A 17,102-nucleotide genomic window follows, 5' to 3' on the forward strand; every position below is an offset into this window, starting at 1 on the left:
AATGTACAAGAAATACCTGGGAATTTATAAGAATATTTTTCTGATTCTATTCTGAAGGCTTTTTCTGCCATTCCGCCTTCTAATAAAATGTAAAGGTCTTTTTTATACTAGATATGTGCATGGCGACAAAATTCGGTTCGGATCGATTCGGAATTTTTCGAATTTCGGTTCGGATCGATTCGAATTCGGAAAATTTTGAATCGATTCAGTTCGGATTCGTTTTGGATTAATTCGGATTCGAAGAAATTCGGCTGGATTCGGTTCGGTTTGGAAATTCGGAATTTCGGTAAGTGTTAGGTGGGATTAGACTAGTATTATGTACTGTATATTAGGTGTAACCCATATCAGAGTGATATAACCTAATATACTGTACAATACTAGTGTAATCCATGGCCATCCGAAATTACCGAATAAATCCGAACTAATTTGGATTTATTCGGTAAATTTGGCAGTATTTTAATTCGGAAATATGGTTCGATCCGAATCTCCGAATTTTCCGAATTTTCCGAATTTCCGAATCGATCCAAAACGAATTGCACATATCTATTTTATACTTCTCATTTAGTTGATAAATTTTCTAATGACCGACAACATACTGAATTATGCTTCTCTGATGAGGATTTATCTGATTCAGAAGATCCTTCTTCAGATATTGACACTAACAAATCTACTTTTTTATTTTATTGGAGTACATTTGTTAACCTCCTGTGGTTGCTTCAGAGGTTTTTTCCAGTTCCTAATACTAGGGAATGGAATAGGCCTAGTACTTCTTTTATTCCTTTTTTAAAGGTTTTAAAAATTGTATTCTTCAGTTAGTTTGGAGTTTTGGGAAAAGATCTCCAAAGTTATTGGGGCTATCTCTACTCTTGCTAACGTACTACTATTTCTATAGAAAATAGTATTTATTTTAAAGATCCTTTAGATGAAAAACTTGTATTTTACCTAAGGAAAATTTATTTATTTTCAGGTCCTTTTCCTAGGCCTGCAATTTCTTTGGCTTATGTTGCAGCTGTTTCCTCTTTTTTGGTTGGAATCTTTACTGCAACAAGTATCGGATTATGATTTGTTTAGCATTGCTAACTTGATTCAATATGCCATTTTTTTTATATTATCAAAATTGAGATTAAATTTATGTTTTTAGCTATTTTAGCTAGAAGAACTTTGTGGCTTCAATTTTGGAATGCTGATTTGATTTCTAAATCCAGATTTCTATTTTCTTTCCTTCCAAGGTAATAAATTATTTGATTAAGTTGGATTCAATACTTTCAACTGTTACTGTGGGGAAGGGAGTTTTTTTGCCTCAAGATTAAGTTCTAAGGGTAAAACTTAAGCTTATAACCATGTTTTGTTCTTAATAAGGAACAGAAACCTAATTCTTCCCCAAGTAATATGTTTCTTATTGGAAACTTTCTTCAAAAATTGAATGAATTCATTCATTTAAGAGATCAAAGCCAGCGCCCAAATTTGCATGAAGGTGCGGCCCTTATTTCAGCTTAGCTGGTAGGGGGCAGATTAAGATTTTTTTCTAAAGTTGTTTGGTTCAATTCGGTCCAAACTCCTTAGATTCAGAAGTTTCTCAGGGATACAGAATAGGATGCAGAGTAAATCTGCCTGTGACGTGAGAAGTCTTTTTCTCTCTCGCATATTCCAGCAATCCCAGTAAAGGCTCAGACTTTCCTGAAGTGTGTTTCAGACTTGGAGTTAACTGGGGTATTCATACCAGTTCCATTTCAGGAACGGGGTCTGGGGTTTTAATTCAGAACTATTCATTGTCCCAAAGAAAGAAAATCTTTTATAAGAGTACCTTCTTTCAGAATGGGGATTATAAGGTCTATTCTGCCTTTGTTCAGTAAGGGCATTATTTGCCCACAATAGACTTACAGGATGCATATCTTCATATTCTGTTCAATTCAGATTATTTTCATTTTTCGAGATTCTCTTTTTTAGACAAGCATTACCATTTTGTTGCTGGTCTAGCAACAGCTCTAGGAATCTTTTCAAAGGTTCTCATTGTTTCCTTTTTTTTGGACGATATCTTGGTACTTGCTCAGTCTTTTCGTTCTGCAGAATCTCATATGATTCAACTTCTGTTGTTCTTTCAAAGACACGGTTGGAGGTTCATTTTATCAAGATTCTGATTCCTCAGATAACGGTCACCTTTTTTAGGTTTCCAGATAGATTGTGTCAATGTCTTTGTCTCTAACAGACAAGAGACAATTTTTATTTGGTTCAGCTTGTTGGAACCTTCAGTCTCTATTATTTCCTTCAATAGCTATTTGCATGGAAGTTTTAGGTCTCATGACTGCAGCATCAGTCTCGTTTCCCTTTGCTCGTTTTCATATGAGACATCTCCAGTTTTTTATGCTGAATTCATGGTGCAGGGATTATTCTAGGATATCAGATTTAATATCCTTGAATCTCAATTTTCAACTATCCCTGACTTGGTGGTTAGATCACTATCGTATAGTTCTACAGGTCTTTTTGGTTCATCCAACCTGGATCGTGATCACAAGCAAGTCTTTTAGGTTGGGAAGCTGTCTGGGGATCTCTGACAGCATAAGGAGTTTGAAAATCTCAAGAGCCGAGATTACCAATTAATATTTTGGAACTCCGTGCGATTCTCAGAGCTTTTCAGTTTCGGCTTCTATTGAAGAGAGAGCCGTTTATTGGTTTTCAGGCAGACAATGTCACAACTGTGGCGTATGTCAATCATCAGGGTAGGACTCACAGTCCTTAGGTTATGAAAGAAGTATCTAGGATACTTGCTTGGTCAGAATCCAGCTCCTGTCTAATTTCTGCGGTCTATATCCCAGGTATAGACAATTGGGAAATGGATTATTTCAGTCATCAGACCTTTCATCCAGGAGAAAGGTCTCTTCACCCAGATGTGTATTTTCAAATTGTTCAGATGTAGGGGCTTCCAGAAATAGTTCTGATGGCATCTCATCTAAACAAGAAACTTCCCAGGTAACTATCCAGGTCCAAGGATCCTCAGGCGGAAACAGTGGATACATTGACACTTCCTTGGAGTTTTCAACCTGCCTATATTTTTCTGCCTCTAGTTCTTCTTCCAAGAGTGATTTTTAAAATCATCATGGAGCAATCGTTTGTGCTGCTGGTGGCTCCAGCATGGACCCACAGGTTTTGGTATGTGGATCTTGTTCGGATGTCCAGTTGTCAACCTTGGCCACTTCCATTAAGGCCAGACCTTATATTTCAAGGTTTGTTTTTTTCCATCAGGATCTCAAATCATTTGAAGGTATGGAAATTAAACTCTAAGTGCTTAGTCATAGAGGTTTCTCTCATTCCGTGTTTAATACTATGTTGCAGGCTCGAAAATCTGTTTCTAGAAGATCTATTATCGAGTTTGGAAGATTTACATTTCATGGTGCTCTTCTCATAAATTCTCTTGGTATTCTTTTAGAATTCCTAGAATTTTTCAGTTTCTTCAGGATGGTTTAGATAAGGGTTTGTCTGCAAGTTCCTTGAAAGGACAAAATTCTGCTCTTTCTGTCCTATTCCACAGAAAATGGCTGAACTCCCTGATATTCATTGTTTTGTACAGGCTTTGGTTCATATCAAGACTGTCATTAGATCAATCTCTCCTCCCTGGAGTCTTAATTTGGTTTTGAAGGCTTTACAGGCTCCTCCGTTTGAGCCTATTCATTCTCTGGTCATTAGATTTCTTTCATGGAAAGTGTTGTTTCTTTTGGCCATCTCTTCTGCTAGAAGAGTTTCTGAATTATCTGCTCATTGCACTGAGTCTCCTTTTCTGATTTTTTATCAGGATAAGGCAGTTTTGCGGACTTCATTTAACTTTTTACCTAAAGTTGTGAATTCCAACAACATTAGTAGAGAAATTGTTGTTCCTTCTTTTGTCCTAATCCTAAGATTTCTCTAGAGAGATCTTTACATTCTTTGGATGTGGTAAGAGCTTTGAAATATTATGTTCAGCTACTAAAGATTTTAGGAAGACAAATAGTCTATTTGTTATCTTTTTTGGTTCTAGGAAAGGTCAGAAGGCTTCTGCCATTTCTTTGCAATTTTGGTTAAAGCCTTTTGATTCATCATGCTTATTTAGAGTCGGGTTAAGCCCCGCCTCAGATGACTACGGCTCATTCTACTAAGTCAGTTTCCACTTCCTGGGTTTTTAAGAATGAAGCTTCTGTTGATCAGATTTCCAAAGCAGCAATTTGGTCTTCTTTGCATACATTTTCTAAATTCTACCATTTTTATGTTTTTTTCTTCTTCAGAAGCAGTTTTTGGTAGAAAATTTCTTCAGGCAGTTGTTTCAGTTTGATTCTTCTGCTTATAATTTCATTTTTTTTTCATTATAAAGATTAAAACTTTTGATTTGGGTTGTGGATTAATTTTTTCAGCAGAATTGGCTGTCTTTATTTTTATCCCTCCCTCTCTAGTGACTCTTGCGTGGAGTTCCACATCTTGGGTATTTGCTATCCCATACGTCACTAGCTCATGGACTCTTGCCAATTACATGAAAGAAAACATAATTTATGTAATAATTTACCTGATAAATTCATTTCTTTCATATTGGCAAGAGTCCGTGAGACTTTTTTTTATGGTGGTTATGATTTTTTTTGTATAAAGCACAATTATTCCAATTCCTTGTTGATGCTTTTTACTCCTTTCTTTATCACTCCACTTCTTGGCTATTCATTAAACTGAATTGTGGGTGTGGTGAGGGGTGTATTTATAGGCATTTTGAGGTTTATAGGCATTTTGAGGTTTGGGAAACTTTGTCCCTCCTGGTAGGATTGTATATCCCATACGTCACTAGCTCATGGACTCTTGCCAATATGAAAGAAATGAATTTATCAGATAAATTCTTACATAAATTATGTTAAAAATTGTTGTTGTTGTTTTTATTGTGTGGAAGCAAAACTTTCAAGCGATTAATATAGCTCATGGCTGATATGGCAATCTTTCAACCACATGTGGGTCTTATTTACAATTTAAGGCTTCCTAAAATGTAAATATGAAATGAAGAGATAACTGTTGATTAAATAACAGTGGGCCCATGGAGATGTATATTAATCTGCTAAAGGCAATAGTCTTGCTTAATACATATCTCAAATCATAAAGGCAAAGAGCAATATTTTATCAACACTTGATATATTTCTAACTGATTGCTAGATATTTCTCTGTGCACAAAATGTCTAGTGGCCTACATAACAAATTTAAGATTTCATTTGGCCAGTTTCAAATAATTACAAGCAATTGCAATAAAGGTAGTGATTATCAAATAAAAACAACAAACATAACCATCATAAGAGAAAGAAAAAGGTGAAAGAAAGAAATTGAAGATGGGAAAAATGACAGTAAATAATTGCTTAGAACATTACATAATATAGACTAAAAGTAAAGCTAAGCTACAACATAAACAACATATTAATATTTCATTTATTAATAAAAACACTTAAATGGAATTTATTTGAATGTATTAATGGAAAAATTATTTTATTTCTGATTTTTGTGCTACAACACTAGTATTTATAAGGCAAAAGTAAACTTTAAAGGGACAGAATCCAATTTTTTTCTTTCGTGATTCAGACATAGGGGCCTATCTATCAAGCTCCGAATGGAGCTTGATGGCCCGTGTTTCTGGCGAGTCTGAAGACTTGCCAGAAACAGCAGTTATGAAACAGCAGTCTAAAGACCGCTGCTCCATAACCCTGTCCGCCTGCTCTGAGCAGGCGGACAGAGATCGCCGCAATTCAACCCGATCGAATACGATCGGGTTGATTGACACCTCCCTGCTGATTGGCCGCGAGTCAGCAGGGGGCAGGGTTGCACCAGCAGCTCTTGTGAGCTGCTGGTGCAATGCTGAATACGGTGAGCGTATTGCTCTCCGCATTCAGCGAGGTCTTGCCAGAGGCCAGAGCATGCCATTTTAAGCAACTTTCTAATTTACTCCTATTATCAAATTTTCTTCATTCTCTTGGTATGTTTATTTGAAAAGCAATAATGTAAGTTTAGATGCCGGCCCATTTTTGGCGAACAACCTGGGTTGTCATTGCTGATTGGACAGCACCAATAAACAAGTGCTGTCCATGGTTCTGAACCAATAATTTGCTGGCTCCTTAGCATAGATGCCTTATTTTTCAAATAAATATAGCAAGAGAACGAAGAAAAATTGATAATAGAAGTAAATTAGAAAGTTGATTAAAATTGCATGCTCTATCTGACTCATGAAACAAAAAAATTGGGTTCAGTATCCCTTTAATACTACACTCCTTAAGTGTATTGAAAACATAACTTTTTGTGGGGGGGTTTTTATTTTGCACTGCATATAAGTTATTTTAAATATGAATATATTCCTAAAAAAAATAATAAAAAAATTCAAAAATTCAAAAAGGATATTAAAAAAAAATAATTAAAAAATCATCTGTATGGAGCGCATAAACAAAATACATAAATCTACAACATATTGGGCTGGATTACAAGTTTTAGAAGTTGAAAGTAAACTCGACCGCAGAAGTGCAAACTAAATTTGCACTTGTCAGGTTAGTACGACTGAAGACCTCGGGTAAGAGGTTAGGGCTAAAAACAAAAGTTGCATCAAACACAATGGGCCAGATTACGAGTTGAGCGCAAAATTGGGCTTTTGCGAGCTTGATATTTGTGATTCACTCGTATTTGAATTGACCCGCAATAGAGTGCACTTCCATAAGCTCCAATGGGAGCCTCGTTCTCATGCTGTGAGACACGGTATGAGAACTAGCATGGAGAAGGGGCAAGTCATGCAGATTGTAAATATAAATGTATAAGCATTCTGCGGGTTTTTTTTATTTACATTAAAATTATCAGTAACACTCATATATACACTGTCTAATAAAAATGATTCATATAAATATTTAAATTAAAAAAGTTATAAGGGTTAAAAAGCATATGGTTAGTAAGTTAGTTGAATCTAAAGAGCTATAATATATATATATATATATATATATATATATATATATATATATATATATATATATATATAAATATATATATACATATACATATCAGTATGTGTATGTATACATATGTATATATGTGTTTTTATGTTTATATGTGTACAGTATATATGTTTATGCATATATTTATGCATATATATATATATATATATATATATATATATATATATATTTATTTATTTTTTTAATAAAAAGAACATTTTCTTCTCTGTGAAGGACACTGGAATGTAAAATATTGATAACTTTCTTTAGTTATCGCTGTAGGTTTAACTCCTGTCAGGTGAACCAATGAGCAATAAGTGTTATTTTGTTTTATTTCCAGTTTGTGCTTTCTATTGTCACAATATCCGAAGTCCTGAACTTAGTGCACGTAGTACACTTGTAATACACGCACTAACCTGCAAGCGTTAAAAGTTTACTTCTGCCGGTGTTTGAACTTGAGCGCATTGTCACCTTATCACCTACTGAGACAAGAGAAACATAAATGTAGTTGACAAAACTTTAATGTGGGCCACAAAATATAGGAAAATAACTAGTTTTTAAATAATAATAATAATAATCGAAAGAAGGTGACCATTTCGCCCGGCTTGGATGAAGACTTCTCCCGGTAAGTCGATCTTCAGGGGGTTAGTGTTAGGTTTTTTTAAGGGTGTATTGGGTGGGTTTTATTTTTAGCGTAGGGACTTTGGGCGGCAAAAGAGCTAACTGCCCTTTAAAGGGCAATGCCCATCCAAATGCCCTTTTCAGGGCAATGGGGAGCTTAGGTTTTTTTAGATAGGTTTTTATTTGGGGGGTTGGTTGTGTGGGTGGTGGGTTTTACTGTTGGGGCGGTTGTTTGTATTTTTTTCAGGTAAAAGAGTTGATTACTTTGGGGCAATGCCCCGCAAAAGACCCTTTTAAGGGCTATTGGTAGTTTAGTTTAGGCTAGGGGTTTTTTTTATTTTGGGGGGCTTTTTTTATTTTAATAGGGCTATTAGATTAGGTGTAATTAGTTTAAATTTCTGTAATTTGTTTATTATTTTCTGTAATTTAGTGTTTGTTTGTTTTTGTACTTTAGCTAATTTAATTTAATTTAGGTAATTGTATGTAATTTATTTAATTGTATTTAACTTATTTAATTTATTTAATTATAGTGTAGTGTTAGGTGTTATTGTAACTTAGGTTAGGTTTTATTTTACAAGTACTTTTGTATTTATTTAAGCTAGGTAGTTATTAAATAGTTAATAACTATTTAGTAACTATTCTACCTAGTAAAAATAAATACAAACTTGCCTGTAAAATAAAAATAAATCCTAAGCTAGATACAATGTAACTATTAGTTATATTGTAGCTATCTTAGGGTTTATTTTATAGGTAAGTATTTAGTATTAAATAGGAATTATTTAGTTAATGATAGGAATTTTTAGTTAGATTTCTTTTAATTATATTTAAGTTAGGGGGTGTTAGGGTTAGGGTTAGACTTAGATTTAGGGGTTAATAACTTTAATATAGTGGCAGCGACGTTTGGGGGCGGCAAATTTGGGGTTAATAAATGTAGGTAGGTGGCGGCGATGTTAGGGACGGCAGATTAGTGGTTAATAATATTTAACTAGTGTTTGCGAGGCGGGAGTGCGGCGGTTTAGGGGTTAATATATTTATTATAGTGGCGGCGATGTCCAGTTTGGCAGATTAGGGGTTAAAATGTTTCTTTTAGTGTTTGTGATATGGGAGGGCCTCGGTTTAGGGGTTAATAGGTAGTTTATGGGTGTTAGTGTACTTTTTATCACTTTAGTTAAGAGTTTTATGCTACGGCGTTGTAGTGTAAACCTCTTAAATACTGACTTTAAAATGCGGTACCAGTCTTGACAGGAGAGGGTCTACCGCTCACTTTTTGGTAGACTCATAATACCGGTGCTATGCAAGTCCCATTGAAAAAAGAGGATACGCAATTTACGTAAGTGGATTTGCGGTATTTCCAAGTCTGGCCAAAAAAGTGAGCAGTACATCTGTACCTGCAAGACTCGTAATACCTGCGGGCGTTAAAAAGCAGCGTTAGGACCGGCTAACGCTGCTTTTTAAGCCTTACGCAAAACTCATAATCTAGCTGAAAGAGAGGCTATTGGTTGCTGCCGGTTGATCACTATTGCTGTGAACATTACTTGACAGCTACTGAATGTGAACATGAAACTCTTGTTTGAATTTGGGTTCTTATTATATATTTCCATGGTGAGGAAGGTGATAAGGGTTTCAGTTTGAGATGCTACAAAATTACAACACCATGCAGCTGGATAAACCCAGAACCAATCATCTAAAAGAGGGGAATAATCACTGTCAAATATAAAGTTGCTTGTCCCTGTATGGTAGGTAAGGTACCTATAAAGCTATCAAGTGATCAGTACTGCCACTTCAACTTCTAACTGCTTATTTAAATAGGCCTTGTTTAGTATTATATGGGGATTCTCTTTTAGATTTAGTATATACACATATTAACACATAAATATATATGTATATAAGCATATACATATATATTTACAGGGAACACACTTTTCAGTGCGTTTTTTTTTTTTTTTTTTCCCTAACACCCCTCTCCCACTATATTTAACCCCAAAATACTGCCTAGGGCAGTAATTTTATTAAAAAAATAAAGGTGCTACAATATTTATTTTTTAATAAAGTACACTACACAGTATTTTGGGGCGAATTTATGAAATTAACCAGAGATCTGAGCTTGCAGTAGCAATAACCAGCAATAACCAGCCACTTGTAATGGCTGATTAATTATCATGCACCCGCAAACGGGCAAATTTGCCTGTTGGTGGGCGCGTGATAATTTAGCGCTCCCCTTGTAATCTAGCCAATAGTGTCGTAATTCAGACAGGGGATGGAATTTTTTAATAAGTGTTAACACAACAGTTTAAAACATAGCAAACATAGCAATAGCAATTTTTTTATTGCTTTAAAAGATAGATAATCCCTTTATTACTAGGCTGACCATATTGCCGCTTTAAGAAGGAACACTTATGAAAAATACATATGTGAGGGTTCTTATACAAAACCATTTCTTTAAACAGCCCTGAAAACAGCCCTGATATATATATTTTTTATATGTGTCCCTTTTTATATCGGCAATATGGTCAGCCTATTTATTACCTATTCCCCAGTTTTGCACAAAAAACATGCTTATATTAATACAATTTTACCTCTGTGATTACATTGTTTCTAAGCATCTTCTGACGGCCCCCTAATCACATGACTTTATCTATTGACTTGCATTTAAGCCAATTAGTGCTGTGCTGTTAGACTACATCGGCGTCAGCACAATGTTATCTATATGGCTCACATGAACTTGCTTCCTCTAATTTGAAAAGCAAATACAAAAGCATGTGATCATGGGGCGGTCTTTAGGGATTTAAAAACAGACATACATTTAGAGGTTTAAATGTTATAAAGTATGTTAATATAACCATGTTGGTGGTGCAAAGCTGGGGAATGGGTAGTAAAGGCGATATCTATCTTTTTAAACAATAACAATTTTTGTGTTGACTGTCTCTTTAATCAATTTAACAAAATTAAACGTAATAAATCATGACTCTCTTTCAATCATCAACAAGATACCAAAATAAATGTTTTTTTAAGTATATAATTAGTACCATATTATGTACTAATAAATAAATTATATAGAAATTAATACCAGTTATGCAAGAGGATTTATGTGTTTAATGCATAAATGGGGAAGTTTTATGATAGGACATAAAATGTAAAAATGTATTGATTTAATTGTACTATAAAATGACCTGTGTTATAATCTAAAATATAAGAATAAATTGTTATTGTATAATTTTTTGACTAATTAGTATAAAATTTAATTTGAAGAATTTTATATCTATGTAGCTCAAGACGTGATTTAAAAGCACTAATAATGAGAAATATATACAGTGAGGGGAAAAATGATTTGATCCCCTGCTGATTTTGTACATTTGCTCACTGACAAAGAAATTATCAGTCTATAATTTTAATGGTAGGTTTATTTTCTGTGAGAGACAGAATAACAACAACAAAATCCAGAAAAAAATGCGTTTCAAAAAAGTTATACAGGGAGTGCAGAATTATTAGGCAAGTTGTATTTTTGAGGATTAATTTTATTATTGAACAACAACCATGTTCCCAAAAAAACTCATTAATATCAAAGCTGAATAGTTTTGGAAGTAGTTTTTAGTTTGTTTTTAGTTATAGCTATTTTAGGGGGATATCTGTGTGTGCAGGTGACTATTACTGTGCATAATTAGGCAACTTAACAAAAAACAAATATATACCCATTTCAATTATTTATTTTTACCAGTGAAACCAATATAACATATCAACATTCACAAATATACATTTCTGACATTCAAAAACATAACAAAAACAAATCAGTGACCAATATAGCCACCTTTCTTTGCAAGGACACTCAAAAGCCTGCCATCCATGGATTCTGTCAGTGTTTTGATCTCTTCACCATCAACATTGCGTGCAACAGCAACCACAGCCTCCCAGACACTGTTCAGAGAGGTGTACTGTTTTCCCTCCTTGTAAATCTCACATTTGATGATGGACCACAGGTTCTCAATGGGGTTCAGATCAGGTGAACAAGGAGGCCATGTCATTATATTTTCTTCTTTTATACCCTTTCTTGCCAGCCACGCTGTGGAGTACTTGGACTCGTGTGATGGAGCATTGTCCTGCATGAAAATCATGTTTTTCTTGAAGGATGCAGACTTCTTCCTATACCACTGCTTGAAGAAGGTGTCTTCCAGAAACTGGCAGTAGGACTGGGAGTTGAGCTTGACTCCATCCTCAACCCGAAAAGGCCCCACAAGCTCATCTTTGATGATACCAGCCCAAACCAGTACTCCACCTCCACCTTGCTGGCGTCTGAGTTGGACTGGAGCTCTCTGCCCTTTACCAATCCAGCCACGGGCCCATCCATCTGGCTCATCAAGACTCACTCTCATTTCATCAGTCCATAAAACCTTAGAAAAATCAGTCTTGAGATATTTCTTGGCCCAGTCTTGATGTTTCAGCTTGTGTGTCTTGTTCAGTGGTGGTCGTCTTTCAGCCTTTCTTACCTTGGCCATGTCTCTGAGTATTGCACACCTTGTGCTTTTGGGCACTCCAGTGATGTTGCAGCTCTGAAATATGGCCAAACTGGTGGCAAGTGGCATCTTGGCAGCTGCACGCTTGACTTTTCTCAGTTCATGGGCAGTTATTTTGCGCCTTGGTTTTTCCACACGCTTCTTGCGACCCTGTTGACTATTTTGAATGAAACGCTTGATTGTTCGATGATCACGCTTCAGAAGCTTTGCAATTTTAAGAGTGCTGCATCCCTCTGCAAGATATCTCACTATTTTTTACTTTTCTGAGCCTGTCAAGTCCTTCTTTTGACCCATTTTGCCAAAGGAAAGGAAGTTGCCTAATAATTATGCACACCTGATATAGGGTGTTGATGTCATTAGACCACACCCCTTCTCAATACAGAGATGCACATCACCTAATATGCTTAATTGGTAGTAGGCTTTCGAGCCTATACAGCTTGAAGTAAGACAACATGCATAAAGAGGATGATGTGGTCAAAATACTAATTTGCCTAATAATTCTGCACTCCCAGTAAATTGATTTGCATTTTAATGAGTGAAATAAGTATTTGATCCCCTATTAATTAGCAAGATTTCTGGCTACCAGGTACCTTTTATACAGGTAACAAGCTAAGATTAGGAGCACTCTCTTCAAGGGAGTGCTCCTAATCTAAGCTTGTTACCTGTATAAAAGACACCTGTCCACAGAAGCAATCAATCAATCAATCAGGTTCCAAACTCTTCACCATGGCTAAAACCAAAGAGCTGTCCAAGGATCTCAGGGACAAGATTGTAGACCTACACAAGGCTGGAATGGGCTACAAGACCATCACCAAGCAGCTTGGTGAGAAGGTGACAACAGTTGGTGCGATTATTCGCAAATTGAAGAAACACAAAATAACTGTCAATCTTCCTCGGTCTGGGGCTTCATACAAGATCTGACCTCGTGGAGTTTCAATGATCATGAGAACGGTGAGGAATCAGCCCAGAACTACAAGGTAGGATCTTGTCAATGATCTCAAGGCAGATGGGACCATAATCACCAAGAAAACAATTGGTAACACACTACGCCGTGAAAAACTGAAATCCTGAAGCGCCCGCAAGGTCCTCCTGCTCAAGAAAGCACATGTACAGGCCCATCTGAAGACTGCCAATGAACATCTGAATGAAATTGGGTGAAATTGTTGTGGTCAGATGAGACCAAAATTAAGCTCTTTGGCATCAAGAACACCATCCCCACCGTCAAACATGGAGGTGGAAACATTATGCTTTGGGGGTGTTTTTTCTGCTAAGGGGACAGGACAACTTTACTGCATCAAAGGGACGATGGACGGGGCCATGTACCATCAAATCTTGGGTGGAACCTCCTTCCCTCAGCCAGGGCATTGAAAATGGGTCGTGGATGGGTATTCCAACATGACAATGACCCAAAAAACACGGCCAAAGGAGTGGCTCAAGAAGAAGCATAGTAAGGTACTGGAGTAGCCTAGCCAGTTTCCAGACCTTAATCCAATAGAAAATCTGTGGAGGGAGCTGAAAGTTCGTGTTGCCTTGATACCTTAATGACTTGGAGAGGATCTGCAAAGAGGTGTTGGACAAAATCCCTCCTTAGATGTGTGCAAACCTGGTGGTCAACTACAAGAAACGTCTGACCTCTGTGATTGCCAACAAGGGTTTTGCCACCAAGAACTAACTAAGGGGTCAAATACTTATTTCACTCATTAAAATGCAAATAAATAACTTTTTTGAAATGCGTTTTTCTGGATTTTTTGTTGTTATTCTGTCTCTCACTGTTAAAATAAACTTTAAAACCATTAAAATTATAGACTGATCATTACTTTGTCAGTGGGCAAACATACAAAATCAGAAGGGGATCAAACGCATTTTTTTTACTGACCCCTTAACGACCAAGGACGTACAGGGTACGTCCTACAAAAACTGCCACTTAATGACCAAGGACGTACCCCGTACGTCCTCAGGGTTTTCAAGCGCTGGAAGTGATCATGATTGCTTCCAGACAGTTTCAGGTTATTGCAGTGATGCCTCAATATTGAGGCATCCTGCAATAAACTTTTTTAAGCATCCGATGCAGAGACACTGACACGTGCACGGACATCAACATTTGCCGAAGGAGGGAGAGGGAAAGAGAAAGGGAGAGGATTTTTTTTTTAAAGGGATCCGGGGGGGGGGGTTATTGAGGGGGGGGCAGCTACACTACAGAAAATGGGGTGTTTTTTTATTTTTTTTAGGGAAAAAAAGGCAAATTTATAAGTAAACTGGGTACTGGCAGACAGCTCCAAAGTGTGTTACAGAGCTAATATGATACCTATATAAAGCCAACAGAAGGGGTATGCCTCCTCTAAATTACCCAAAATTAGCCAAAGAAAAAGTAGAAACCTTATGTGTGAAAAGACAAAAAAAAGCAAACAGTTTCTGTGGTGCCAAATAAGGCTGAATATATATGGGGTATTAGGCTACAGATGAAAACGATATAGAGACTTTAAAAAGTAATTTCAGAATCCAGTAGGATATATATTTAATAAGTGCTATAGAATCGCACTACTAAAAAACTCAATTAAAACGTTACAACAATAAAACAAAATTAAAAATAAAACATCACATATGCATATAAGTATAACGTAAAACAAATTCAAATTAAAAAGTAAAAACAAAAAGTTTATTAGAAGGAATCCATGCTGAAAGTTTGAATCCAACGATCCAATGATCCAACGATACAATGGGGCATATTTATCATGCTCCGTATGGAGCTTGAGGCCCCTTGTTTCCAGCAAGCCTTCCGGCTCACCAGAAACAGAAGTTATGAAGTAGCGGTCTAAAGACCGCTGCTCCATAACTTGTTTGCCTGCTCTGAGGCGGCGGAGAGAAATCAACCTGATCGAATACGATCGGGTTGATTGACACCCCCTGCTAGCAGCCGCTAGCTGCCATGAATCTGCAGGGGGCGGCATTGCACTAGAAGTTCACAAGAACTGCTGGTGCAATGATAAATGCCGACGGCGTATACTGTCTGCATTTATCAGTGTGCAGCGATGTGCAGAGGACATGATACGCTACTTCGTAACATGTCCGCTCGCACATTAATAAATATACACCAATAAGAGAAGAGGTCCTTGTAAGAGTATGGCAAAGTTTTTCACCTAAAGGTGCACTTTTTTACTTACACCGAAAATGAATTGCAGTTGATCCGTATAGGAGATCTTTATCCTCCTGGTCCTTTCTTGCATTCTCCATCTGAGAACCACAATTGTAACTTTTTAAGTTACTGATCTCTTTAGGATACAAATGTAGCACTTTCTTTTTGTGAGTCTGCCGCCTGGAATTAATGTGGTCAAACCACAGAAGCCTTAGGAGGTGAAAACCAAACCAAACAGAGCAATGCGTTTCGGCTACAAGCCTTTCTCAAGCTCTGCTTTCCAGTGTATCTGTAGCCTTTATATGCACTCATACAATTGCTTAAAGGGACATATTTAAAGTTTTTTTAGTTGGTGATTGTTTAATCTTAATGTTTATAATTTGTCAGTTACATTATAATCATATTAATGAGAGACATATACAGCTGCAGATATTCTGTTTACAATTGAGAGCTTTATTTACACAAATAAACAATGGTGATATATATATATATATATATATATATATATATATATATATATATATATATATCAATTTCTAAACAATTATAGACTACTTCTGAACTTAGAATATTTAATAATTCTTATTATCCTTATTCTATCTGTGAATGGTCTATCTGAAGAAAATAGACTAATTATATTAGGTGTATTTATTTTTGTGTGTCTAAATTAATTTGTGAATACTCTTGTGAAATTATTTTAGATTTACTCTAATTTAATAGGTGTACTAGTTTTTTTAAATTAGTGTTTTGAATATTTGTGAAATTTTTTCCAAAAAATATTTCAATATTTTTATAATTATTAATATTAATAATTCTTATTTATTTATATTTTTGGTAGTTTTAGTATTTATTTGGTATTTATTAAATGTGCTTGTGATATTTAATCATTTAAAAAGCAACCTATTTCTATTTCTTGATTTAGTCCTCTGGGAGTGAGAGTTTTAAATTCATATATCCATTTTGTCTCTAGTTTTAATAGCTCTTTATTTGTGTTTGTGCCTCTCCAATTTTTCTTTAGTTTGGCTAGTCCTGTGCATGAAAGATGGTTAACATTTGCTTTATTACACATTTTGAAATGTTTGGGGATTGGCAGGACCTTGGGCGCGATCCGATATAGATTGCAGTTTGCGGCGCAACCGAGGGAACCGGCGTCGCCCGCAGTTTCAGCTCGCAACTCGAGCTATCCCATATAAGTCGCCGTCAGATGCTAACGTGCCGTAAGTCTGACAAACCAGCGATGTCCAGAAATCTGCGCAAGTACAAATTTCTGGCGTCGCCAGTGACTTGCGGCACGTTAGAAACTGCCGGCGCCTATAAAACCTGACTAAAGTCTAAAACACCCGCACTGTCTAACACGCCTCCCTAACATAGCCCGACAAGTCTAACACGCCTCCCTAACATAGACCGCACTGTCTAACCCTCTATCCGCTATCCCCCCTCACTAGCCTAACAATAAAAAAGCTATTAACCCCTAAACCGCCGCTCCCGTACCCCGCCGCAACCTAATAAAGTTATTAACCCCTAAACCGCCGCTCCCGTACCCCGCCGCCAGCTATATTATATCTATAACCCCCTAAAGTGAGCCCCTAACACCGCCGCCATCTATATTAAAATTATTAACCCCTAATGTAAGCCCCTTACATCGCCGCCATCTCTATTAAAATGATTAACCCCTAATTTAATCTACCTACCCCGCCGCCAGCTATATTATCTATATTAACCCTAAGTATATTATAGTTAATATAGTTATTACATTATATATATTAACTATATTAACCCTAATTATATTAGGGTTAATATAGTTAATATAGTTACTATAGTATTTATATTAACTATATTAACTCTATCTAACCCTAACACCCCTAACTAAATTTATATTAA

Source organism: Bombina bombina, chromosome 4 (genome assembly GCF_027579735.1).
Source record: "Bombina bombina isolate aBomBom1 chromosome 4, aBomBom1.pri, whole genome shotgun sequence".
Lineage (NCBI taxonomy): Eukaryota > Metazoa > Chordata > Amphibia > Anura > Bombinatoridae > Bombina > Bombina bombina.